Below are 11,363 nucleotides of genomic sequence, written 5' to 3'. Positions count from 1 at the left end.
ATTTTTAGAAATTAGAAAAAGATGAAGAGCCAGTTAAATTGAAATGAAATTAAAGTTAATCCAAACTTTAACTTACATTTGTAGAAACTGGCATAAATGTATCTTTGCTATATCATTAGAGTTTTCTCTACCGATTTCACCCGTGAGTTCAGTAAATGACTTCCGCGTCAATTTTTTTCTCTTTGCAGTTAGACGGTTGTGATGATAGTCAAAATGAAAATTATATCTTCGTGAAATTTTAATTATTTTTTTAATGAAGTCACGCGAGAGTATATCTAATATATTTAGGATATGTTTTTGCATGCAAAAGTACCGTGAAATCTCATTTACATACAGACGATTGCAAATGAAGCGAACGCGATAGTATTGGTAATTACATATGGAAAGAACAATTTTGTTGAAGTATTTAAAAATTTAGCTAGATACAAATTTGAAAATAATTTTGTTGAACCATCAAAATGATTATGTAGGACATTCAAGCTTGTCAGAATATCAAAACTTTTTGCAGCATCACTCATCACGCTTGAGTTTCCTACACACTTATTTTGATGATCCATCAAAATTATTTTCAGATTTGTATCTACCTAAATTTTTACTTTATTTTTAAATTTTTAGCGAAATCGTTCTTTTTGTGTGATAAAACAGTAGTAGTGTATTTTTCAAATATAAAAACAATGAAACATTTTTTTTATATTGTACAATGTTTTTTTTATGCATAAATAGTTTGAAATGTAAACGATACAGCGACAATCGAAAACCTGCACGGTTTCATGAAGTGGATTTTATCTCGTTCCATCGTCGCTTGGATTTTGCACGCTTACGTGATTTATGTATATACCGCGCGTATTCTCGAAATTGAATGCGAAAACAAGCGCTTCGCGTTCTTGTTCCGTTGTCGACACAAAGGGGCTCGTCTCGATAACTTTTGCTCGACGTCCGCGCATCGGAATCTCCCTCCCTCCCTCCCTCCTACGAAACAACGCGATATCTGGGCTATTTTCGATACAAAATTCATCGTCACAAAAAAAGCAAGACGGAAAATCAGACGAGAAAATCGATCTCACTGATTTCCAATGACATAGACCTTGATCGACGTGCAACACCTTCTCTTACTCCATTTTTCTCTCGTATCCACCTCATCTTCCGGAGTTTCGCTTCCACTTTCGTAAGAAAGTCTTCGTTTTCCCCACTGATTGCTTTCCTCTCTTTCTCTCTCAACTCCGACTTCCTTATTTCTTTTTTCTTTCATTTGCTATCTGGAAGATTCCTGCGCAGATTGAAAACAGCGCTATTTGTTTTTTTATTCTTTTTTTTTTTACAGTCTTAATTTATCTCAGATAGTGGATATAAATAGATAATTCCTTATTATAAAAGCAACACTAAAAAAATTCTCGAATTTCATTATCATGTTAAATAAATATTAATTATCAAAAATGAACAAAAAATTCATAAAAAATTGTTACGCTTTGAAAAGAACTTTACAAAAAAATTTTTTAAATTATTGCAACTTAAACAAGGTAACTTTTTAGTTATGAAACAAAAATGATATTCGATGAAATAATTTTGTAACATTTCATGTTGAGAATATATTCTTTTTATCAATGTTATTTTATTAGTCAATAATTTTTTGTCTAATTGAAAAATGATTTCTCCTTTTTTTTTGGAAATTTAGTTTTTTTTAAGTTGTGTCGTTTTAAATTAAAGGAGTGATATATCAAAGTGCATGCAGAACATTAAATTTTCACGCTTGTTTCTGCGTGCCGATTGGAATTACTGTTACTGGATTTAAACGTTAATTTTAAATATAATAGAGGAGTCTCATAATGCATTAGGCGATGCGTTACGCACATGCACGCAAAATTATGGTGATGTATAAAGGTGTCAAACTATAACGTGGATGAGATTTTATCGTTTAATCAGCTGCTATCAATGTTACATATAACGTTACAATCGCGCGGTTAATCTCTGATTGCATTTTAGTTATAGGACACCTACCTAATTGGAGTTGTAACGAGCGGTTAGTAAAATGTTGGAAGCGAATCGTCGAGTCGCTAAAACTATTTTGTCATACGTTAACGATGCGTGGTATGATTTCAGCATATAACGCGGAAAATGCGGTTGCGCAAAATTGTTGTGCAATATCTTGATAAGATATTCCACATAGTTATGCATACGATATGTTAATTCATTATTTAAAAAAAGAGAATGAAATTTAGAATTCTGGAATTATAAATGTATCTTCGTCTTATAAAATATGCTTCTGAAGTCTTATAAAAAGACCTTGCAAGGTTAACTGGCCTGGTATAGAAATAATTATATATGATGTGTAGAAATAATATTATATCGTGCAAACCATTTATTTAACTTAGTCTTGCGTCAGTGCAGGATTGATTTTTTTTCATTGAGCTGTACGAATTTACTGAAGTATCTAATAATTAGACCAGATATAGATCTAAAAATTAACTAAAATTGAACTAAATGAATTAAAAATTATTCAGTTATGACATTTCTCAGTTTTTAATGATAATTTGACTAATTGATGTACATTTTTGTTAATTAACATTACCTAAGATCTTGATAGTTATTTTATTTTGTTAATTATTTTGTTAGTTTATTTTGATTAAATAGTATTATTTTAAAAAACCGTTGTTATCATAATATATTAATATTTTATTATTTTATATATTAATATTTATAGCAATAATAGATCTAGAAAAATTCCTGTTAGAAGAAATCTTTCCATTTGCATTTAAGAGATCAAAGAAATACATAGACATTTAGATAAGATTAGATTTATAATTTTGCTGAAGCATTTAAACATTTAGTCAAATACAAATCTGTAAATAATTTTGTTAGATCATGCAAATAATTATGTAAGGTGCTAAATGGACAATACTTGCAAAAAGTTTTGATGCTCTAATCACCTTAAGCATCCAATGTAATTATTAAATAGTCTAACATAATTGTTATTATCTATATCTAGCTAAATTTTCAACTACTTTAACAAAATATTGTTCTCTTTTTGTTCCGCGAATGTCTCCAACTATGATTCGCGGTGATTAATCAACTACTGTTGAGATTTATCATTATTCATTAGAGAATATAGTCTATTTTTCTCTTTTTTTCTATTTTTTTTCGCTCTTTCGGTGTCTCTCTTTCTCTTTCGCGCGCATGTCACTTCTACTTGTGTGACTGGTATTGATAATAGTTCCTTGTTTCGAAACCAAGATGGGGAAAATTACTCGACTGGACCAGTTGAAATTCGACTGACTGAGTTAAGTCTAATGAAACGTGTCGCTGCCGACATAACCGGAATTCTTATTTGATCGAATCCGTTTTATCGATCATAAAGCTGTCATGACGACGACATTGTCTCTTGCGTAATGCCACTTGGAAACGTGACTCGATGGAGGTACCTTTGCCGAGCATCGAGTTACTCAGCGGCTTGCTCGGTAACTTGCACATACAACGTTCCACAATCTTGTATTCGGAGCAACTTCGCGATCGATATTATGCAATCACGTGACGAGCACTATTTCGTACTGCAAAATGCTCTCATGTTCTTCGCATTCTTGTTTATTCGAAAAATAGTCAGATACGTCTTTTTTGATTGGTCTCGTTTACTCTTTTACATTTCGAAGCACGCACGGGAAGAACGATTCTGAAATATCTAAAAAATTTAACTACTTACTATCGAAAGGATGCTTTTGCTGAAGTATGTAAAAATTTAGCTACAGAACTTTAGATACAGATCTGAAAATATTGTTGAGCTATCAAAATATAGAATCTTTAAACTAATTGTTAGAATGTCAAAACTTTTCGTTGTCAAAACATTGCTGTTTATGCTTGAAATTTCTACGTAATGATTTTCATGATTTGAAATCATTTTCAAATCTATATCTAACTAAATTTTTAGGTATTTCAGCAAAACCATCCTTTTCGTGTACGGATCTAAAAATAATTTTATTGGGGTATTAAACGTAATTATGTGGGAGAACGTAATGAGTAATATTGCATAAACTTTCGACGTTTTAGCAATCAACTTGAACATCCTACGTTATTTTGATAATCCAACAAAATTGCTTTTAGATCTGTATTTAGCTAGAAGCAAAGCTGATTTTCTCAGCCGATCTTATTTTAATAACGTAGAATGATACCGAATTTTAATAACATGAAGTGATTTCCTCGAATTGTAAATGTATGCATTAAAGATGGATGAATAATCATTAATTTATTTTTATCAACATTAATCAATCAATAACAATATTAATAATAACAATAGTGAAACGTCTGTTGCGTTGTCGCATAGAATACATAGAATATACGAAATTCATTTTCGAACAAAAACTACTATTCTGATTTTTTGCGAAAATCACTGGCAAACGTTTATTTTTCAACTGAAAGACGTATAATATGCATCTGAATTCCAGTTCTGACATCGCCAACAACAATAGCGCCTTTATGTTGGCTGTAGCTGTTTCTAATTCATAGCAACGTACATATAAGTATGCGAAGAAGCGAGACGAGAATTGCGGTTGGTTGTTCTTTGAGAAAAGCCATATAGGTCAGAGCGCCAAAAAGCTGCAATTTTTGGCCACCGATATACTTTTCCTTCTTTTTTTTCCTCTCGAGCTTCAATGCATTTGTTCTGTCTGCAAAACGTTTTAACGAGCGAACTAGGTAAAGGAGCGGATAGGATTTCGTCCCGATATCTCGTTTCGCGTACGCCGAATGATTTATGAAGCAACGCATCCACTTTTTCCCCCGCATCCACTTGCGAGAGAGATTAGTTTGCGGAGCGATGCGTACGGGCGGTTAAAAGCGATGCGTGCACGCACATAAATACGCGTTGTGTTGCATCTTCTGTATTTCGTCACGCCGTCTCGCTCGCAGTCCGCGCGCACAATATTTTACATCGCTAGCATTAAATCGCGTAAACTTTCTCGCTACGCCTGTGCCTGCGGCGAGACTTCCGCGTTTTTCGAATCGGGAAATCCGGATTCGTGCGGAAATTACATCGATTTCGGCAGCAGCGGCCCCGCGATCACAGAACCCGCATAATGCTGAAAAACAATCGACTACTCGTAAACATGCACAATGTTTCTCTCTTGAAATTCAGACCAGTTGCATTAATCGGCTTTAATTAACTCGTCGCGTGTACCATGGAAAAAAATATCGTTGCTTTAACGTTGAATAATAAAATTTAAATGAACGATACGTTACGATATCACAAGCTTGACCGAATTAATAACTTTCGAGTATCAAATAAACTGGAAAAGTTTATTATTTTTTAATAAATACGTTGCGACGTTGAAAGAAAAAGTATATATGCCATATGTATAAAGCACATTCAATTTATTTTCATTTTCTTAGAAAACGTGATAGATAAAAATCAAAGGAGGAACAAAATGTTAATTCTCCATCAGCAAAATTAATCTTTGAAGGTATCAGTTGATATTTATTTGTAAATTTTGATAGAAAATTTAAATCTGTAAAAAAATAACTAAAATGCAATCCAACTTTTATGATAGTAAAAACTCGTTGTTTAAACTGTATGTTGTTGTCACAAGAATTTAAAAAAATTTTTACATTCCAGAGCAATATAAAAATCTGAGGCTCAAAGACTCACATTGTTACGAAAGGTGTAAAATTCCGACGGAAGATCAGTTTAAAATTGCTATACACGGAAAGCTAAAGTTTGAAAAGTTAAAAATTTGACTAGACGTAGCTATCTACAGATCAGAAAATAATTTTGTTGGATCACATAAATTATATAGAACTATAATTATATATAACGTTTAAGTATTGATGACAATGTTGCAAAAAACAAGTTTTGACATTCCTACAACTTTAAACGTCCTACGCAATTATTTTGATGATCCAAACAAAATTATTTTTTAAATCTGTATATCTAGGTTTTTTAGATATTTTTACAAAATTGTTCTTTTTAATTGACTCGTTCGTGTAAAATTAAATATTATTTTTCAATGAAAGTTTTTAAATTTATTTTTCTTTCTATATAAAACGTTTACGTCAATCTGTGAGAATGTTTCGCTTTGTACTTATGACCCAGGCTGTATATCTGTGTACATTTAAAATAAACAAGTTGATTCCAGTCAGTTAGCGAAATTAAGCCTTGCGAACGATTGTAAGATGCACGATAAGCGTAATGCGCCAATAAGCTTCATTGCAAACGCTATTCTCTTTCTCTCGATTTCATCTGGCCTCTGATTGAGAAGGTGCCATAGTCCTCGTGAACGAGACGCCAAGGTCGAGCATTCCTTCACCTCACTCAATTTTTACTTCTTTATTTGCCTCTCCATGGCGGCGTCTCTCTTCTTTCTTCTCTTTTCTCCTTTTCATCTTTCTATTCGATGGTCCCCGCCGATTTCTCTTTTATTTAGCATCTCTTGGTTTGTCCTTCCTTCTTTCTTTTCTTTTTTGAGAACCGATATCTTGTTATTAGAAAAATGAGATTTCACTGTATTTCTCAAATACGGCGATTACTATCCATGAAAGAAAGAATATTGTGATTTTTACATTTGAAATATGTAAAATGGATATAAAATTGTGAACCAGCTTAACATTTATATATATTTTAATAGAAATTTATACATTTACATTAAAATGTGACTATGATACATTAGTTAAATATAATTTGTACACTTGTTCCCATGCAATCCTACGTAATTCTGTTACACTACTACACTCTCATAATTTTATATTCCACGATGATTGAATGAGAAGTGCAAAATAGTAACTCAATCGATCGAACTTGGATATTTTGATCAAGGTCTGATTAATTAATTTTTTTCTCTATTTTTAATCATGTTTCTCTCTCGTTTTACCTGCTAAGAATAATTATTTATGAATAACTATTCTTTGCTGTTCGATGCAACAGTCTTAATTTGATTCAAGCAAATAAACAGGAAATCTTCATAATATCACTGCTAAGGAATATTCGCGAGTCTGATCGCTTTATCTATAATTAATGTTAATCTGATTCTCCTCATAGATATCTAACTGTCAATTGCGATGAATTATTCATTTCGATATGAATTACATCCGCACGAGTACACCTAAATTACGGATACGGATTTCCGTTTATGAAGTCTTCTCAATTATCACAGTAATGCATATTATTTATGCTCTGCGTTAATAATTCCCAAATCCTTCCGCGTTCCTCTTACGCCATAGTTCGCAGCATGTAAGCTATTGATCTTTGCACTAAATTGAAATGCGAAATAATTTTCGAGAAAGTTAACGATATATGGAATATTCGATTATGCTATGGAACTTTATTCCAATCGTAGAACGTCTCCGTAAATAGTAAAAAAGACTTATTGTCGAATAATTTATTTTAAATTAATATTTGACATTTTTTAATAACATAATTTATGAGTGAGTAAATAAATAATGTAGTTTTAAAACGTAAATTTTATAATAAATAAATAACAAATTGAATTTACATGTTAACTGAACATATTTATAAATGTTAATTTTACTGAAGAAATTTATTTTCACAATATGTTAATTCCACATTATATTAAAATGTTAATTTTTATATTAATTTTTGCATAAATTAATTGTTTCCTAACATATTCATCTTGTGTTCAATTAACACAAAAATTTGGATAGATCATTTAAGACACGTGAAATGTTGTGTTAAATTTAACATAAATTATCCAACTGTGTGTGATCTTAAGTGACTTTCTTTAGTAAGAGTGCAAAGAAAGAGGTGATGTAATTTTAAAATGACATTACAAACCTTAATAGCGGTTGTATTATCGCTACAAACGTATAATCAGAAAACTTCTTGTATTTAATAATTCAGTATAATATATTCTCTCTGATGAGATATGGATATACGCGAATGAATTCAATATATATGTATATATATATATATATATATAAATATCGCGATTCGTTGTTGAAAGTTCGGTGCACATATAGAATCTGCAATGAGTTCTGGAGAAATTCCGAATAGCCGACCCGTGGTCCCAGGGGCTCCAAAATCTTTGGCCAGGTGTGCGGGAACAGCTGCTCTCTCACCGCGTTGGGGATATGTGCAAAACTTCTTTCTATACGCGCTGGCACGAGATGCATTTTATTTAAAGATGACGAATGCGAAATAGATTTATTGCCCTGCCCGAGCAAGGCGCATTTTACCAGCCATTCTCCATCATTTTTCTTTCCGATAGTAACGATACAGTTGCATACATTTGCGAATTATTTGTATTTTTATAAATCACGAAATGTAAAAATCTCTAATATTGATACTGATTATTAACTTCGATTTAATAATATTTACTCATAAAACTATAATAATTTTGTAAGATCAATGAATCGTATAAAATTTAAATTTTTCATATACAAAGTACAATATATCATAAAATTTAATAAGCACTTTTTATCCTATTAAATGTATATTTTAGTATTTTTCTTAACCTATTTTTTCTTATTTAGAATTTTTTAAATTTATTTCTTTATATGTATGTATATAATATCTTTTGATTTTTTTTCTATATATGTATACATCCATATATAAAAAATATAAAAAATTAAAAAATTAAAAAGGTGCTATTCTCTATAAATAAGACGGTGGGAAGAAATGAGTTAAGTAATAATAATAAATTAATTAGTTTTATATATTAAAAATTAATAGATCTTTTAAAAATGTTCGTTCAAAAAGAAATTAAAAATGTTCATAAAAAAGAAAAAAATAATGACTATTGCGTTGTGGTACTTTGGACGAAAGAAGATTTTCAAATCTAAATAAAATTTACGAATGTTCCTCGAATATGAACAACGGAATCCATCGATCCCCGAAGTTGAAAACCGTCGCGCAACCTGTTTCGTTTACCAGCTGGCACGGTCTCTTCCGGTACAGGAAACGTACGGTTGCTTCGGAAAGTGCCTAATCGTGTCTACCAGACGAAACTGTGACGACTCTGAGGGAAATTACTGTATATCGAATCTAGTATACCGTTAGTTTAAGGGGAGAGAGAAATAGGAATGTATTTTCATATCCTGAATATAACTATATATCGAACGAGTTGATGACGCAGTTTACTAAATAATTAAACTAAACCAACCGATTACAGCAAAGTCAAAATCCTACAAATGGTAATTCTGCCAATATTACTCGCGAAATTGAGCGACAGTGTCACACGATACATTACGAGATCCATCTATTTGCAATGTCGTTTTTCCATCTATTTGCAAAATTTTCTACGCGAGATGTAACTTTCGCAACACAACCGCAACCACGATTCTATCCAGCGCCATTGCCGGAAACTCAACACCGACCACATCTAACGTGTCCACGTTTGCACAGTCAAATCTTACTTTCTCGCTCGCAGGCGCACCTTTTTCATTCGAATTTCTCCTTCCTCTTTCGCTCTCACTTTCTACAAATACGAGCGAATGCATTGCATCGCAGTAAACGGGAAGTCCTGTTCAGACCCGTGTGAAGTTGGCCCTCAACTTTTTAAAAAATTAACTTTCTAACTCACTTCGATTGTTCATCGTTTGCACATATATGCACATTTTGAATTTTTGTTTGCATACTTCTGGTCAAAAAGTTATTTAAAAAATTATTTTGAAAATCTAATTTTACACTAGTCCCCTCCCCCCCCCCAACCAACTCTAAATTAGATTTAACTAGACTCAATTGATTTTTATTTGCACATTCCGAAACAAGTCGATTTTTCGTTTACATTCTTTAGTTAAAAAGTTATTATTTAAGAAAAATGTTATTAAATAAATATTGAAGATTCAACTTTATCAGAAATATGTCTTGAATTCAAAAGAAACAAGTTTGTTATAACTTTTTAGTTAAAAAGTTATTAACAATTAAAGTATCGAGGACAATCGACTCAGGTAGATAAGTTTAAATCGCAGTTACTATACTCAAAATCATGGTGATAAATTTATCTACCTGATTCGACCGTTCTCGAAACTTTAATTGTTAATAATTTTTTAACTAAAGGTTTTTTAACTTTAAATCTAGTTTGCTTGTGATTGAAGTTGGAGGCTAATGTGAAGTTAGCTCCTTTAAAATTATTTTTTTCAATAACTTTTACACCAGAAGTGTGTAAACGAAAATTCAAAATGTGCATACATGTGCAAACGATGAGCAATCGAAATGAGTTAGAACAGAAAGTTAATTTTTTAAAAAGTTGGAGGTCCAATTTTACACGGGTCGTGTTCAGTTAGAACTTGAGAATTTTGCCTTTGTGACTAATTTGTTCAGCTCTTTTCGTTCTCTCTCTGCGTCTATATGTATACGCATGTGCATGCGTACGTGTGTTAATTTACAATCATTATTTTATTTTAATTAAATAACGGGATTTGAGGAACGCGCAATTGTGTTGCGCTTTTATTTTATTACTCGATAATTTTGAGGAAATTGCAGGCGTAGATAGGTGGCTTTTTAAAGCTAACAATGTCGTTATTATAATCGCTAATTATATTATTACATTATGTCTGAAACAAGCGAGAGAATGTGCTCTTTTCCGCCGTAACTTGAACACATCCCGAAAGAAAAAGCGACGAGTTCCGTGGAAATGCATTTCGTGCTGAGCACGCGTTGCCGCATCTGCAGTCTAAGGTCGTTGATGCGACAGTAGGCAGACAGGCCAGGCAAGCAGGCGGCCTGCAGTCCTCAGAGCAAGATCGTTGTACGTCGTTGAATGGGCTCTTTGTGTCAGCCTGATGATGATGCGAACTGCGGTTATGGCGCCGACGTCGGGGCTTCTCCAGGCCTTTCCTTCAGGCCTTTTCTCGAGACCTCGAGTATCGGTCGAGCGATCGAGAACGGCGAGCGGTCGACAGAGAAGGGTTAAGCCGTTAGTCGAACCGGTGTCGAATTGACCCCGCCCGAGTGCATTAGACGATGCTGATGGTCGACGTTGCAGTCTCCGCGAGAGACCGTACCGATCCCGTCGTCGTAACGCGCGATATGGTCTCGCATTATTACCGAACGACGATCAACAGCTGTCGCGTGGCTGCCACGTATGGGGTGCGAGAGGGGAAATAGAAAGGGTCTGGCGAGACTGGATCTGCACGAGAGCTACCACCTGGCCCCGGCACAGACCACCAGGCTTCCATTACTACGTGGCGGTTACTGTAACGGAGATCCGATTCGAACCCATGCTTCGCCACCTTCTCATACTCTCGATTCTATGTAGAAAATGAGAGAGAGAGAGAGAGAGAGAGAGAGAGAGAGAGAGAGAGAGAGAGAGAGAGAGACGACTATATATATTATTTGTTAGTACGTAGTAAGGTAACGGTAAGGTTAAGGGTAGGTACGGTAACGGTACGGTTACGGTTAACGTAACCGTTAACCCGTTTACCCGTTA

This window comes from Atta cephalotes, assembly GCF_000143395.1.
Source record: "Atta cephalotes unplaced genomic scaffold scaffold00001, whole genome shotgun sequence".
NCBI classification, from domain to species: Eukaryota; Metazoa; Arthropoda; class Insecta; order Hymenoptera; family Formicidae; genus Atta; species Atta cephalotes.
This window is presented reverse-complemented; position numbering follows the sequence as displayed.